Here is a 17,512-nt window from a genome sequence, read left to right on the forward strand (position 1 = left end):
ACCGGGCCCCCAAATCTGGCTTGCCTGGCTCGCAGAAGTATCCTTCTGTAGGCGAAAATAGGGGGTTAACTGTCTGCGGGGTAATGCAATCTGCCTCCCACTTTCCCCTCTCACCCTCCTCGAAACCCTTCTGTGATTTCTCGTAGCGTCTCACCTTAGGGTCCGGAAGGACGAGCTCTCCATCCTGCTTCTGATGAAGGGGCGCGTTGGTATCCAGTTACTTCACTGGATTTTCGGATTGGTGAGAACCAAACTTGCTTGGCTTCCAGGTAAGTTTTTTGATAAGAGGTTCCCCTTGTGTCCATGCATTAATGTACTAATGCTAGTGTCTTTTTCCCCATAGGGGCCGGGGTACGGAATGCCGGGGAACAGGCACCGACCCGAGATGAGAGGTGAAATCCTTGTAGAAATCAGGTAAGTCTTTAATGAGCGTTTTTTGGTAATGTCTTTTCATTCGCTCATTAACGCTGATGTCTCTTTTTCCCCTTAGGGGCCGGGGTCCGGAAATGCCAGGATGCGGTGCAGACCCGAAATGAAGAGGGAATGAATCAACAGGTAAGTCTTAACATGGAGATTTAGCTTTCCTTATTCCCTTCTCTCTCTCACCTTTTGTTCTTGTCTTTTTCTCCCTAGGCGCTGGGGCGTGACTGCGAATCCGGATGATCGCTGCTGAACATGGAGGCGCCCTGTAAAGGTGAGTGGAATGCCGCGCTGCAGCGATCGACGCGATGAGCTTTTAAATTAAAGTCTTCCTTTTCAGGATTGTCGGCGAGATGTCTCCGGGATGAGGATTTAGCAAGTAAGGACTTTTCCTTCTTCTGTTCTCTTCTTCTCTTCCTTTGCAGGTGATACAGGATGCTGGCAGGCGTGGCAGAAGTCAGGGTGCAGGAGCAGACACGGTGAGCGTCCAGCTGCTAGATGCAGAACAACGCGAAGCACTTGTGGCTGTTCGGGTGGGGTTTAAATAGCCTTGGAAGAAGTTCCAGGTATGTAGCCTTCCTCCAATCATGTATGTATCCTTCCCCGACCACGCCCGGATGGTAAATTAGTCCCACAAGTAAAGTAGTTCCTTTCAGGCCTCAAGGAGGCCGGGATCCTGCAGCATGGTCTGCATCAGGTAAGTGCACCCAAGCACTCCCACAATGAGCCTGGCGCCTATGGCGCCAGGACTGATATCTTTTATGAACCTGGCGCCATAAGCGCCAGGACACTGTCCAAAGGGCCCCTATATGGGGTTGCTGGGTCCTTCCTTGGGGACTGGATGTCCGCTTTCGGGGACGCAGGGCTTGAACCGGCTCCCCGGGAGCGGGCATCATGACATCTGCCTTCCTTCCCATGTGAATAGTAGCCAAAATGGGAAGGTCTATCTGTAACGGATTTGTTTCGCTACTAACGCTTTGACCAGTGGGGCCATTGCTCTCCTTTTTTGGAGGGTCACTAGAGCTAGGTCTTGGTACAATTGTATGTCTTGCCCATTCATTTTTATATGCTCCAGTTCCCTCCTCAGAATCTGTTCTTTCTGCCGATAAGAGGAAAGAGCCGCCAGGACATCTCGTGGTCTTTCTCCTGGGGCCCCAGTTCTTCTAGGTCCTACACTGTGGACTCTGTAGATTCCAATATCTTCTGCTTCTTGATCTCCCAGGATGTCTCTGAACACCTCCTTCACCGCCTCTTTCAGATCTTTGTCTAATACTGATTCCGCCATGTTCTTAATACGGATGTTGGAGCATCTGGAGCGGTTCTCCAAATCTTCACATTGTATTTCCAGGTTATGAGTGAGTCGTACCAGATGTTCTTGTGTTTCCCTTGTCTGTTTCGTGTATTCCTTGAGACTCTGCACTGTCCTCTCCACTACGTCTGCTCTCTCTTCTAGGTTGGCTATATCAATTCTCATGTCCTGCACCGCTTGTTTCATTTCGTTCTGCATGGTTGTGAATTGTTCTTGAACTGTAGACATGAACTTTTCTGGCAAGTCCATAAACCAGTTTTGCATGTCTGCTCTTGTCGGTGGTTGTTGTTGCTGAGAGAGCGTTTCGGTCTCCCCCACAGGCTCTCCCTGGGTTTTCCCTCCTGATTGCGAAGAGCTCTCTGCTGACCACATTTGCAGTATGGCTGCGCCTTGTTTTGTGGATTGTGGCATCTGTTGGGTGGGGTTACCCTTCCCTTTAGCTCTTGACATGGTAGAGTGCCTTGTTAGAATACCGATGGGGCTTCAACGCCCTCCTGCTGCCCTGTTGTCCGGGTTTCCACCAATTCGGCTCCTCGACTAAGCTTTTGTGAGTGGAGTCCTGTCGTTTCTGTACGTTGAGCTTGTGATTCCGTATCTTTCCGGTGGTCTCCCTGTGCCTGTCCGCTTATGATGGCTTGGGCGTGCCGGGCTCCCCCCTTCGTTGCGTGGAGGCAGTGGCTCCCCTTGGTATGCTCTACTTATGTCCTCTTCGCCGCAGTTCCGGATCCACTACTCTTTCTTTCGATATTTTGGGAGGGGGGTACTCCTTTAGCACCTCCGCCGCACTGCTGAGTTCGGGCCGACGGGGAGGGTCAGTGCGTTATGTGATGTGGCGTTCTTTGGGAGAGGGATTCCCCCATCCAATATGTTGCTGTAAATTACTACCATGCGGTGGATGTGCTTTAAATTTCACTCTGGCTTCCCAAATTTCTCTTTTGTTCTGTTCTCCACCCCCCCCCCCCGGGGTATTGGTCTGTCCATATGTGTGGGTGTCCCCACTGTTCCCCCTTGCTGGGCTCACCTCTTTGCTCTGGGCGAGGTATCTCAGGCGGCCCCTGCTCCACTTCTCCAGCGGTCCGCCCCGATCCTGCCGTCCTCTCCGGCCTCCGCGCCTTTTCAATACACCATCGCAGCGTCCCCGCCTCCCACCGTGCCGCCCGTCAGTGCGCCGCCGGAGGAGGCGGGTCTATGCCGCGGCCGCCCGCGGCACCCCGGATCCCGCTCCACGGAGGGGGCCGCTGCACCTCTGTCCTCCTCGTCTGCCCGGATCTTCCTCCACAGCGTGGGACTTCCGATCGGCCTTGATGGGGGAGGGGCCGACCACTCGCTCTCTTCATTCTCTGTCCATCGGCCGCCGTTCGTCGGCGCCGCGCTATCCCTCGGGGGGGGCTCTTCAGCTGTCTGGTGGGGGGGCAAACCGAGCTGCCTACTGCTTCATTTGTGCTTTATTTTTCGGCGGCCCGGGTGGAGCGACGCTTAGATGCGACTCCTCACCCCGGTGGCCATCTTGGATCCTCTCATGTATCTGATTTATTGTTGTTTGTTGTTATGTTGTGTAAGCGCCTTTATGCCTCAGGGCTTTTCTGTTTTGTGCAATACAAATAAATTAAATTAAAATGAATAAATAAATAAAATGATCAGTAATAAATGTCGTGCCACAGTAAGCAATGGCCAGACTGACTGTACCAAAATGCCATTCAAGCCAGGTAATGACACACATGAACTTGGCTTTGCCAGTAAATACCAGTAAAACGTGCAAAGTCAATAAAGGATGTGTCAGAAATACTCTAGTAATACACAGTCTGCCAGTGCCTTAAACAGACACACACGCAGGCATCACCTTTCACTCATTCATACGTCTCCTCTCACAATCATTCACACTGCATTCACCACACAGACATGCACCTACCCACCCAGAACATTCACACACTGCATTCTCCACACAGGAACATTCAAACATGCACTATCACATTCCTACTCATTCATCCAACACTCACTGACCCATACACCTTCTCCAGCATCCACTCTCACGGCATTCTCTATACTGACACATACCCATCCAGAACATTGAAACGCACTATCACATTCATAGACATTCACCCACCAGTCACTCACTCATACACCTTCTCTTACATCCACTCTCACTGCATTATCTACACAGGCACACACCCACCCACCCAGAACATTCAAACACGCACACTATCACATTTCATCACATTTCATCTCATTCACCCATCACTCACTGATCCATAGCACATACATACATCTGACACGAATTTCACGCATGCAAAATATCCATCACATTAAAACAAAAGCCTTCTTACCTGTTTTTCCAGCTTCGGCCCGTCACTCTAGGCCACCCTCGGCTCCTCCATGCTGCTCACAAACAGGAACCAGGAAGCTGGCAGAGCTTCCTGGTTCCTGTATATGAGCCGCTAGGAAGCTGGAGGAGAAGGGGTTGTAGCTGAACGTGGCATGTGATGCGTGCCACATGTCTCATTCAGCTCCAACCCTTATGGAGTGCTTCCTCTCGCACTGCAAGCCACGGCCCCAGAACTGGTGTGGTGGGGCCACTGCAGGAGCTTCAGTTTAAAAGAAAACAGGGGTAGCAGGAGAGATTGCAGGGGTAGCAAGGGAGAACAGAGGGCTCGCGGCTGCAACCCTTAGCGACCCCCAAATGACATCCCTGAATTAGATCTTTTTTTAATCTCTTTCTGTTTCTTTCTTTTTCTTGTCTTCACCATTTAATTTTATTGTTAATCCATGGTTTGGTCTTCTTATGAGGGGTACATGTATGGGCGTAGCTCAGTATTCCAACATGGCAGCTTTTTTTCCATGTGTGTTTATTACACTTCCCTTTATCAATCACAGAAGTCTTTGATTTCACATCATGTTACGCAGACTTGTCTCTTTACTTAAACCCAGTAAACAGCGTTAGTGTTCTCGTACCTTTTGACCTGGAATTTCCCTACACAAACACATCTCGCTGCCGTAACGAATGACATAGAGACAAGGTGAGTGGAGTCAGTGGGTTTATTTGGGGACCGCAACAATCACTGGACAGCAGCTCCTTTTCTCATCAAACCCCACTCCCAACGGTCTTCTCAAACCCCCCTAGATGCCGTGTTCCAGAGCCTCCATGGCTGGAACTCTCTGGAACCACACCCATCACCCTCCCCCGCCTCCCATATAATGGTGAATGAAGTGTGGAAAAGAAAAAAAAAAGAAAGGGAGAAAGAGAGGGGTACAATTATTAAAACATTAAAACGGAGAACACATGTGAAAAATGATACAAGTGACCACATACAGTCACTGCACCGGTCTTTGTATTTCAATAGTAGAAATAATCCTCTTTCCGACAAAAGGACCACTCTTCTCAATCTTCTCAATTGGAGGTATGCCACCATTGGAAGATCCCAGAGCATTATCACCAGAACTGTTCTCTAACAGAGTTCCATGCTTAGTGGGTGCAAACGTTGTGGCATTGTTAGGAGTAACCCCAACAGGTGCTTCATTTGAGTCATGGACCACATCATCCACTGACCACTTTGTGCCATCCTTCAGCTTGACACCTTTCTGAGCAGCATCCTCTACCTGTCAATCAACATGTTTGGATAACCCCTTCAACACTCTTCTGTGATTCCTAACTTGAACCCACTCTCCTCTTTGAAATGTCAAGCCGTGAGTGCACTTTATTCTGTTCTTTGTACTTGTGTGGCGTTTTTTGTACTCTCCTCAGTATTTCCACTATGTCTACTCTCCTTGTATGTTTCTTATCAGCCCATTGCGGGATCAGTCTATTGCATGGTGGTCTTCCTCTCATCATTACAAAAGGTTCCACCCCAGTGACATAATGGGGAGTTGTCCTGTATTGTCCTGTATGCATTGAGTGTCCTGCTTCTCTCCATGGTAAAGTATTTGCCAAAGCCAATTGTATGGTATTCTCAATAACTCCATTCATCCTTTCCAGAAGGTCATTCTCCATGGTATGATAGAGTGACGTGTGTCTGTGATTAATGCATCTTTCTTTCAAAAATACTTGCATTTCTTCTGATACGAACTGAACTCCATTGTTTATTACTGTCTCCTCAGGGTCTCCCTCTCTGTTGAAGACTAAGTCTAATAATTCAATAACTCTCTTTGTAGTAATGGGCTCTTTTACTATTCCCCACTCAATCCATTTGGATATATAGTCTATCAGGCATATGATATAGATCCTACAATTCCCCAAAGTCACAAAGGGGCTGGTAATTTTCATTGCTAGTTTGCATCAAACATTTTCAGGTATTTTCACGGGTATGAATTGAGAGTGGGTGCTTCCATCACTCTCATTTCGATCTCTGTGAACTCTCTTTGGCTCTGTTCTGTCCATTCAAAAGACACATTCTTCTTCATCAATGCTCTTAAGTACTCTGTTTTACTTGCAAAGTTTGGAACAAACTTTGAATAGTATTCTGCCATGCCCAAAAATGAACGCAATTGATCCTTGTTTGACGGTGGAGGTACTTTGAAAATGGTTTCTACTAACTTTGCTTTCAGCCTTACTCCTTCTTGCATGATGACATGCCCTAAGTATGTTGCCTCAGATACTTTTATTTAGCATTTTTCTAGTTTCAGGGTAAGTCCACTGTTGCAAAACATTTGAAGGACACCTATTAGTTTCGCATCATGCTCCTCTACTGACACTGCTGTTTTAAGTACATCGTCTTCGAAAAAATATACACCATCCAACCCTCCAAATAATTGCTGAATGAGCCTCCGCTGCATTGGCAAAAGGGACTTAGTCCCTTTTCCATTTTCAAGGCAGCCACGGGTGGCAGGAGCTCCTGGACTAGAGCAAAAAGCTCCGGTCCAGAAGGTAAGTGGGTGGGGAGGGGAGGGGAAAAGGGCTCTAATGTCATTGGGGAGGTGGGAGGGAGGGCACGTGGAAGGCAATAGGGAGAGGCTCTCTGTTGCCTCCCCACAATCAAGATGGTGCTACAGAGGAATGGGCCTCAGGTAGGTGGAAAGAGCAGGCAGTGCACACTGTATTCTTGCCCACTCTTCCAGCCACCTGTTTGGCTGAGCGCCTTTCCCTGTGTGTGAATATCATTTATTAAAACTTGGAACTGAATGTGTTTGGAAAGGATATTACTGAATAGAGTAGTACTGCTGTTACAAGCAGAAGTTGAGGGTGTTACAGAGAACATTTCGGAATTTACTTTAATTTCCCATTGAACCTGGGATTTCAATTTTCAGCAAGCCAACAATGGTGAGGCATCAGGTTGCAGATGTTGGTGCAGCCATTTTCCCACTCCCTTGCCTGAGCACTGAGGACCCTTGAGGATGTACCCTGTACAACCCAGGAGAGTTAGCCGAGTGAGGTAGATCTCTGAGTGTTCTTTGCAAATGAGGTGGGGGATTGGTGGTAAACTACATCCAGCCCTAAAGGTGGTGCTGATAGTGGTGGCAGAATTGCTGTGTCCCTCTACCAAATGTCATCCTCCTCAACCATGTGTTTTTAACATCCTACAAAATACTAGATCACCAAAAGCCCATACCTGAGCTGAATGAATATTTCCTGAATTGGAATGCCTAAAAATGTCTCATTCTTATTCGTGAGCCCACCACAGCAGTGTACACGATTTTATGATGTTATGATTTGGGTCTAAGACCACCTTGATCACTAGTGTCAGTCCTGGCTCACCACGTTTCAGGACTTTGGGATTACATAAAAGGGAAGGACACATCGACTGCTAAATTGAAAATTTCCCCACACTCATTGCAGAGTGGTCAGGAGGGGGACGAAGGTGCAGATCCTCCCCCCACTGCCTCTAAATCAGTTTCTCATCCAACCACACTCTAGATCCAGCCCATTTTCCAGTAGAAGCATCTTGTAATTGAAGTGTTGCACATAAAACATTATTGTATTGTTTTTTCTTGCTTGGGATAGGGTTACCAAATCTAGGATGTGATGAGGCTTGCAACAGTGCAAATGGGTATTTGGGATAGTACTACAAGGATCGCTGTTCATTTGTTGTTAATTGCACGTATAGGGAAATTGATTTGTTTTGGATTGCACAATTACTGTTCAAGTGTTTACCCGGATTTGGGACCCAAGTCTCCCACTTACCAGATCAGCATTTTAGCCACTTGATTAAAATGTTAACATTATTTCGTTTTCGACCCCAGCTTATTTGAGCTGTTATTGCCTTCCGTGTGCCTCGTCATGTCAGTAACATAAACAGTCATTCACTGCAAAATCGTGAAGTGCATAACATTTGGGCCGGAAGCCCAGAAAATAATGATTTCCCAGACATGCAGTCAATTAAATGTAATTGTGAGAAGGTTATTGGAAAGAGAAACATACTGCAAGTAGCACAGATATCCTTTGTACATTAGCTGAGGTAATAGGCTGGTGGAATGGTTGCCAAACTGGATTAGGAAACTGCATGTAAAATCTGCAATGTGTTGATTTTTTGCAAATAATGTTAACCGTAATACATGAATAATTCAGTCCCTTGAATATAGTACAAATGCAATGATATAAAAAATGGGACACAAAGTTAATTGTAAACAACTGCGAGACCTGCGAAACGCGCATGTAAGTTTCCTTCCTTCTAATCGCTTTGTAAACTGCATGATTCCTGGGGCTGCTCTCCTATTTCCAGCACAGGTTATTTTAATCGGTTTCATGTCATTCCATTGACAGGAATTACTTGGTGGTAATTTACTACTCCGAAATCTTACATTGAATATATTTGTTTTAATTTTGAAGAGTGCCCCCCAGGCCCTATTTTCGACTTAATTACTATTCCTCTCCAAAACCACCAACCCCTTTTTTACCCCTTAATCCATGCAAACCCATACTGTCAATGTATTTTCGAAGGAATTACTTCGTAGTAAATTACCAACAAGTAATTCCTGCTGATGAATGAACAGGATACCATTTTAAACAGGGTGCTACACTGGAAATGACGAGTTACCATTTCAATGGCCACGGTGCTGTGTTATTCACTTTAGTAAAAGCGGTGTTTGACTCCATGAATATTTCTTTACCGAGCAAAATATGCCAATGTTTTGGCATGTGCATTTAGGAAGGAGCATACATTACTATTTGCTAGCAATTTATTCAGATATGTATTTAACATAACGCCTTCCCATTTGCCCTTACCCCAAGGACTCCATCCACACAGGGGTGTTATACTGCTCTTTAAAGTCACCATCACTTTTGAGACTTCATTTTATTTATTTTTTACATGTATAAAACGCGCACAAGCCCGGGGTCATCAGGGCACTGGACCAGTTACATGGGGCCTGCAGGGAATCCAGATTTAATTTCAACATAGGTAGGCATTATACAGACATCATAGATAAAAAAGCAATAGTGGTACATACATTGGTAGTGCTGTGGCAACCTGGGTGGTTTAGGCGAACAGTTGTGTTTTTAGGGCCTTGCGGAAGGTCCAGTAGGACTGTTCAGCTCTAAGAGTGGGGGGAAGGGAATTCCAATATTTTGCGGCAAGGACTGGGAAGCTAGTTCCTCCCACTTTTTTGCGCGATTAGCCTGTCAGTGTATGGGGTTCTGATTGGTCTGTTCGAGTTGGCGCTGGTGATGACAGGGTGATTTGTTTGTGGGGCTGTATTACAGAGGCACTTCTGTGTAATGGAGAGGGCTTTCAACATTATTCGCTTGTGGGCTGCTTTGCGGGCAGCAGAAATGTGTTCAGATTTAGGGATGTTGAGTGCAGCCCGAAGGGCGTTGTTTTGGATCGTTTGGAGCCTTTTTATGTTTTGGGCTGAGGTGCCTGCGAACAAGACATTGCAATAGTCGAGCCTAGATCCTACCACAGCATTGGCGATAGTGAGGCAGTTCAGATAGTTCCATTTATGTATAATTACAACATGTACAAGGGGAGCCAAAAACTTGTTCCATTTATCTTGCACAGAGCTCTGAAGTAGTTCTTCCACCTTGCAAATGGGATAATGTTACCCACTTCAGGGATAACATCCTTCATCCGGCAGGTCAGCATGGCCCAAAAGGCCTTTGAATATATCAAACTAATTGCTGTCAATTTCATTCCATGCCTGAACTGTGGCTTCTCCTTTCTTCAACTTTACTCATTTTTAGTTTGGGCTACTAGATGGAGCTCCTGTAAACCAACACTATTGCATTAGATTTCATATAGGGAGAAATGTCATATGAGGAGGGACACAAAGCTTGTAGGTGTTGATTGGTTATTTGCCCACTCATTGACTGTACATGGGCATCCTAATATCTATGGCCATGTCCACACAGTTCCTGCCCCTCCTCTCCCATAACACCTGCTGATGTGAATTCTTTGAGCTCACTTTAATCAAGCCTTACCATCAAACTTTGCATTCAAAGTGCCTGCCAGTGTTTTCTTAAAGCAGTCTTCCGAGAGTTAATGACTTAATAGGAGTTGCGAATTTGGTACTGGTGTAATACAACTGTCTTATCCAGACCTGCCTTCAGCAACTCGATTTATATGCACTATTCATGTTCTTCACTGAAATCTTGTACAAAACAAGCACTGGCAAAGCCAACAGTTTTTGGCTTGTGTATAAGTATTAGGAATTTGCCTGGAGCTGCTGTTAGATGCCTAGGTACTCACACCATTTTATTTATTTGTTTGTTTATTTTATTTGTATGGCGCTCCAAACACAGAGGTAGAAGGGCACTTAAGAATTTGGTTACAGCGTTGAGAAGTATCTTTGTGTTGCATACTTCGTACAAGTTTATAATATATACATATATATACAGTGGTCAATAAATAGAACATATGCAGTACGTACAATATACAATTTTCAGAATAAATACAGTGTCTAAGCCAGTTACCGCACGGGTCTAGAGTTAGTGGTGTTATTCTTTGTTTAGCAGCCAGCTGATGACCTGCTTCCTAAAGATCTGGAAGGATTTGACAGTTTTGATGCTAAGCGGTAGGGAGTTCCAGAGTTGGGGGGCAAGCACTGTGAAGCTTACCCCTCCAGCTCTTCTTAGGTGGAACCTGGGCACTAATAGGCAAAGAGTGTTAGAGGATCTGGTGAATCTGGTGGCAGGTTTCAGGGTGAGCTTATTAGGTAGATAAGGTGGTGCTGGGTGATTGAGGGCTTTGTACGTGAGGCAGATGGTTTTTAGTTCAATTTGTTGGCGTATGGATAGCCATTTGCAGGCTTTCCTAGTAGCAAAGATATGCTATTGTCTGGGAATGTTGAGGGCTGCGCGCAAGGCGTTATTTTGTATTACCTGTAATTTGTTGAGTACGGATTGATTAGCACCTAGGTACAGGCTGTTACAGTAATCCAGTTTGGATTGTATTAGGGCCCTGGCAAGGATGAGGCAGCTGTTGGGTGATAGGAAGGGTCTGCTGGCCCTAATGAGCTTGCCGGTATAGGCAGCGGCTGAGGCGGTCAAATTGGTGTGTTTGCTAAGGTTGGTGTTGGCATCTGGATAGAAACCAAGGGTTTTTACGCTTTTGGCTATGGGAATGGAATGACCATCGATGGTGATGTTATTATAGCTAGGGTCAAGTTTAGTTAGAGTGTTGTGGGAGCCGACGATTAGGAGCTCTGTCTTCTCATCATTCAGGCAGAGACCATGAGAGGCCATCCATGCCTGAATGATGGAGAATATTTTGTTTATCCGGGCGGAGTCTTCTTGGTAATTACCAGAGATGGTGAGGAGTATCTGGGTGTCATCTGCGTAGTTTGTGTAGGTGACACCCAGATGGTCCAGTTGGTCAAATAGAGGCTTTGTAAATATGTTGTACAAAGTGGGGGATACACAGGAACCTTGTGGGACCCCGCATGTGATGGGGATGGGGTCTGCTGCAGCTGTAGTGGAAAAGACTCGTATGGTTCTGTTTGCCAGGAAGGATTGTATCCATGTGATGGCAGGGGAGGAGAAGTGGGCTGCGGTGGCAAGGTGATTACAGAGGACTTCATGGCTGACCAGGTGAAAGGCCGCTGAGAGGTCTAGGAGGAGTAGGATTGCAGCATTGCCTTTGTCTTTAATTTCATAAATCTGGCTTTTGAGATCAACAAGGGTGGTTTCAGTTCCGTGTTGAGGTCTGAAGCCAGATTGACGTATTCCTAGCAGTTGGTTGGATTCTAGGTATTCCTGAATTTGGATGTAGGAGACTCTGTCCAGGATTTTCAGTAGGAAGGGGACTGTGGTGATGGACCTGTAGATTGTGGGTGTGGCTGGGTCGAGGGATTGGTTTTTCAGGAGAGGGAGAACCCATGATTGTTTTAAGTTGCTGGGTATAGAGTTATTGGTGAAGGATTGGTGAAGGATAGGTTGATGAGTTTGGTGATGAAGGGGGAGAGCTCTCTGGCTTCATCTTTTATGATCTGAGCCGGGCAGCTGTCTCCTTTACAGTTAGAGGGTTTCAGGGAGGTGATGATTTTTTGAACTTCCGGGATGGTGACTTTTTTGAACGAAAAGCCTGCGCTAGTGTTGTTAGGTGTGGGTAGGCTAAGGTTGGTGACATTATTGTTGAAGAGTTATTGCCGTTTGTCTTCGATTTTAGTTTGGAGTCCTAAAATGTTATTGTTGAGGGCGTTCTGGATGTTGGTGCACCAGGATTTATCTTTCAGGCAGGTTTCCGGAGGTTAAATAGGGTTTTCTAGTTCCTTCAGAATTTTGAATAATTCTTTAGTGGCAGATCCTGCCTGAGTGATCCTGGTGTTGTATGTCTCTTTTTTGGTCCGGATTATCTCGCTTTTGTAAAGTGAGGATAAGTTAGTGAGGTTGGATTTGTTTTCCGCAGTGGGGTTAGTCTTCCAGGTGTGGTGAGCCTTAGCTTTCTCTTTCCTGAGTAGTTTGAGCTCAGGGGTGTACCACTAGTTCAGATGAGCTTTGGGTTTAACTTTGCGTATTTTCAAGGGGGCAACGGTGTCCATTGCTCTGGCCATGGAATCATTGAAGGTGCCAATCAGCAGGTTTAAGTCGGCGTTAGCTGGGAGAGCATTGAGGGTAGGTAAGACCAGCAGTGATGTTGCGTTTATTCCTGGTGGGGCATGCTGGTTCCATGGGGTGCTTATTGGGCAGTACCTGATTTGTGTTAACCTCAAGGGGATCATGTGGTGATCGGTCCATGCCAGAGGTTGGGGGTCTTTGCAGGTTGTGTTGCAATTGTGGGTTGCTACCCAATCAAGGGTTCTGACTTTTTGGTGGGTGGGGAGTACAATGAGTTGAGTGAGACCATGATCGGTTAGGACATTGGCTAGGGATGCAGCATGTGCATCGTTTGGGTCTTGGTAGCCGAGGTTGAAGTCTCCGAGGATCATGATTTGTGCTGTTGGTTTGGAAATTTCGGTGATGAGGGATGTGATGTCTTCTTCGAAGGTCCCAGGGGGGCCTGGGGGTCTATATATGAGGTGGATCGTGATCGTGGTTGTGGGGGAGGTTTGCAGTTTGGTTGTGAGTAACTCGCAGGATGTGAATGCGACTGTGTCGGTTGGTCTAAGGCCTAGGGCGGATTTGGAAATGATCGCTACACCTCCACCTCTGGCGTTTGGTCTGTCCGCTCTGATGATAGTGTATTTGTCTGGGATGGCAAGCAATAAATAGGGTCCAGACGCCTCATGAAGCCAAGTTTCTGTTAGGGCTAAGAAGTCAAGGTCATTGTTAAGGATGATGTCTGCAATTTCTGTGGGGTGGGCAGCCAGGGATCTGACGTTGAGTAGGGCGCCTTTTAGTGGGGGAGGAGTGGGCTTGTTTGGTGCAATGTGCTTTGTATTATTTTTGGTGTAAGGTCTGGAGTTAGGTTTAGAATTTGTGGTGGGGAGCCTGGAGCCTAATCTGTCCTTGCGGGCTGTGATGTTGGGAATAAGGGAGGGGGGGTTGGCCCGGGCGGCTTAAAGCGGGTGGGAGGTTTGGTGGTCATTTTGGTTTGGTTAGACTTAGCAATGGGACTGTGGTGGCTGTTGGTAGGTAGGCCATGGATGACGATGGATGTGGATGTGAGAGGGTGGTGGTAAGTGGAGGGGAAAGGGGGTGTGGAGGGTAGGAACGGAGGGGGGCAAGGGATGGTGTGGTGTCTGGGGCACCCTAGTTTAGCCAGGCCGTCCTGGTGGGCTATGTAGCTATTGTTGCTACAAGGTACATTGTCCTGTATTAAGCAGAAAGGGAACATGGTTATGGCGAGCCAGAAGATCATGGTCTGTGGATAGCGGTGGAGTCTAGTGGCGCTGGTGGGGAGCAGGCCAGACTAAGATAGTTGGTGGCTGGTTAGAGTCGGGTAGAATCAGTCAGGTATAGCCTGTGCACTATATTATCTAGATTGGATACAACTAGGTGTGAGGTTGGAGCATACAACAGGGGCACCTAGATGTGATGATTCCTGACATTGACTAAGATGCATACATCAGGGGGCTCCTAGGTGTGACAATTCCTGACATTGACTAAAATGCATACATCAGAGGGTCTGTTAGCGACCATAGGGCACAACTCAGGTCTGGTGGTCTGTTAGCGACCATAGTGTATGACACACTTTTAGTGGTCTGTGTGTATCTGCATTGCATCACAGTATGGTTTGAGAGAGGTGTGCAGCCGTGAGCAGTGTGTGAGGAGGACTGGTTCTGAGTACAATTGTCATATAATGGTTGGGCAGCTGCAGTGACTAAAGCAGTGACCGTAAGGCACAACACAGTCTAAATGTGGTCTGCTAGTGACCATAAGGCACAGCACAGTCTAAATGTGGTCTAGTAGTGACCATAAGGCACAACACAGTCTGAGTGTGGTCTGCTAGTGACCATAAGGCACAACACAGTCTAAATGTGGTCTGCTAGTGACCATAAGGCACATCACAGTCTAAATGTGGTCTGTTAGTGACCAAAAGGCACAACACAGTCTGAGTGTGGTCTGCTAGTGACCATAAGGCACAACACAGTCTAAATGTGGTCTGCTAGTGACCATAAGGCACAACACAGTCTGACTATGGTCTGCTAATGACCATAAGGCACAACACAGTCTAAATGTGGTCTGCTAGTGACCATAAAGCACAACACAGACAAATGAGGTCAGTTAGCATTCATGAACCAAACAGGTATTAGGCTCTATAGATAGACCAGCACTTGCCACCGGAGTAAACGGGCGAGTGCAGAGCGAGGCAGCAAAAAGGAAAGGGTGTAGAAGATTGAGTGATATAGTGTACGTCTTAGCAACCAAGGCCAGGTAGGCTGCAATCTATAGCTAGAACGCCTAAATTCAGAGTCCCCGTGGGACGCTATAGCACTTAAGACAGTGTGATTGTCAAGACCGTGTTATACGAACTGGATGACCATCCATCTAATACACTGGCACAATGGGCATAAAGTGTTGGGTATAGCAGAGTGCTGGTTTACTCACATGGTCAGGTGGGTATATGGATGCTTGATAGCATTAGCTCATCAGTGACGCCTCGTTAGTAACAGAGGCCCAAGATAGTTCTGCAGACGGGTAGCGAGTGTTCCGGAGCCTTCACTTGCCAGAACTAAGGGGCAGCATCTGTGGCCCAGGCCCACAGTGCTCCGAACAGGCGCAGGAACAGGCCTTTGTATGGCCTTCGGACTGGCCAGCGATTCCGCCTGCCGGCGGATCTTCGTGATGAAAACGAGGTTCAGCCTCGATTTCGCGCCGCACAGCGCCCGGCATGGGCAAGTCAGGCACCGTTTGGGGACAGGGTCAGGCAGGCCCTACTCCGTGCAGCAAGCTCTGTGCCTGGATCCTCTGCTGGGTTGGATCCTCTGCTGGGCGGGGGGGGGCTCCTGACCTCACCCCTCTATGAGGATGGATGAAGTGGGGGGACCTAGGGCGCAGGAACAGGCCTTTGTATGGATCTTCTTTGCTCCCACTACGATCAATAGCCATTAAGTACCACTACGGCAGTGCCTGGCAAGTGCTGATCCCAAGCCTACACAAAAGCCCAAACAGTTGGTATTGCCAATGCTTGTTTGAACTTGATGAGGGCCATCAAATACTTTTTCTGCACCTTTTAGCTGGACCCTCTTAGCCATTCAGGCAAGTTAAAACTTCGAGACCAGACAGTTCTGATCAAAGCAGATCTGTCCCCCTGGCACATCCTAAAGCTGCACAAGACTCCTTGCTTTTCGAGCAAAGTTTAGCTGGAACAATAATTGGAAGGTTTTTCAGTTCTCTGAGAATCACTAACCCTGCCAGGAGACAGACACAATAAGATTGCATTTCCTTCTCATTGATGACTCCAAGAAGGGGAAGATATGTAGTTAAACTTCACTATTTATCTTACTTTACCTGCAGCAATTTCCATTAGTATCTAAATCACTGGTACTCATGGTACCCCTTTCCACCACACAACCTGGGTCCTTATTATCGCAGTCAGGGCATCATGGCTCCATTCTAAACATTGCACCATTTCCGTATCAATAATAAGTGCCAACACTCTGACAAGAGAAATATATAAATAGGCTATACCAGAGAGTGCCATTAAAGATTAAATGTGGTGGAGAGTCAGCATTCTTCCCACCACCCATCATACCTAGTTAATACAAAATGGTATGATGCTAAATCTTTTTACAACCCTTATAACAGAAAGGGAAATGTTTCCTTATATATAGTCCAGAGCTACAACTATCCATGCACCGGGGAAAAGACCAAGATAAAGGAATGGATCACAGGTATGAGAACAAAAAAGTTAAATATGTGATTATGTGTAATTGCAAATTGTGGTACATTGGCAGCACTAAATTGCAGGTCAAGACAATAATACTACAACAAATAAGAGCCATTAAGAATGGTGACATGACATATCCAATAGTGAAACATTTCAAAGAGAGACAACAAAAAGATATGTGCTCCTTTAGATATTTTGCCATTGATACAATAACTATCAATCCCTGGGGGCGGGGATAACCGAGAAAAAAGTCTGAGACAACCAGAATCCAGATACATAATAGGCTAAGACCCCAAAAGGTCACAACAAGGATGAAGAATTGTATATATTTGTGGGAGACTAGAATAAAGTATGTAAGTACAAAATAGCCCCATGGAGAAGGAAGTTCATATATAAAAGTGGATTTTTCGTGTAAATAAAGTTGTTTTTAACTCTTAAATGTTGTAACTTTTAGGTAGCACTTTACAAGTACTCACACTTTGTTAATTTTAATTTAGCACTCTAATGAGATACTAGTCTAAGAAGGGCCATGTAACAAATAAGAATATCCCACTCATCAAAATGCAAATATGCATAGTGTGAATGTTGACCCAACCTGGATGTTTATTATATGAATAAGGATCCTCTGTAGCCTATTTGCACCAAGCATTATGCACTTGCTAGATATAGATCTTAGAAGCACATTGTATCAAGTAATCAAATCCTCCTTATCTAAATGCCAATCTGCAAAGTGAGGAACACTGACCCAATATTCGATGTCTATTATATGAATGAGGAAGTTCTGTAGCCTATTTGCATTAAGCATTATTCACTATGTAAAAAAGGACGTTACACTATGGAACTCAAACCCCCTTATAAATAAATCAATATGCTAATTTGCACAGTCTGAAAAATTGACCCATTTCGATGTTTCCATTTGATGAAGGATGCACTGGCATAACAGGGGCCCCCGCAGCCCCTGCGGTGCGGGGGGGCCCGCGGTGTGGGGGGCCCCACCAGCACATGGCTGGGAGGGGGCCCCAGTAAAAAAAAAAAAAAAAAAAAAAAAAAAAAAATTTAAAAAAAAAAGTTTCTTTTGAAATTCCCTCTGCATTCATAAAGAACATTTCTGTAACAGAAATAATTTCTTTATGAAGGCAGAGTGACT

Source organism: Ambystoma mexicanum, chromosome 5q, assembly GCF_040938575.1.
Source record: "Ambystoma mexicanum isolate Mex_15411 chromosome 5q, UKY_AmexF1_1, whole genome shotgun sequence".
Lineage (NCBI taxonomy): Eukaryota > Metazoa > Chordata > Amphibia > Caudata > Ambystomatidae > Ambystoma > Ambystoma mexicanum.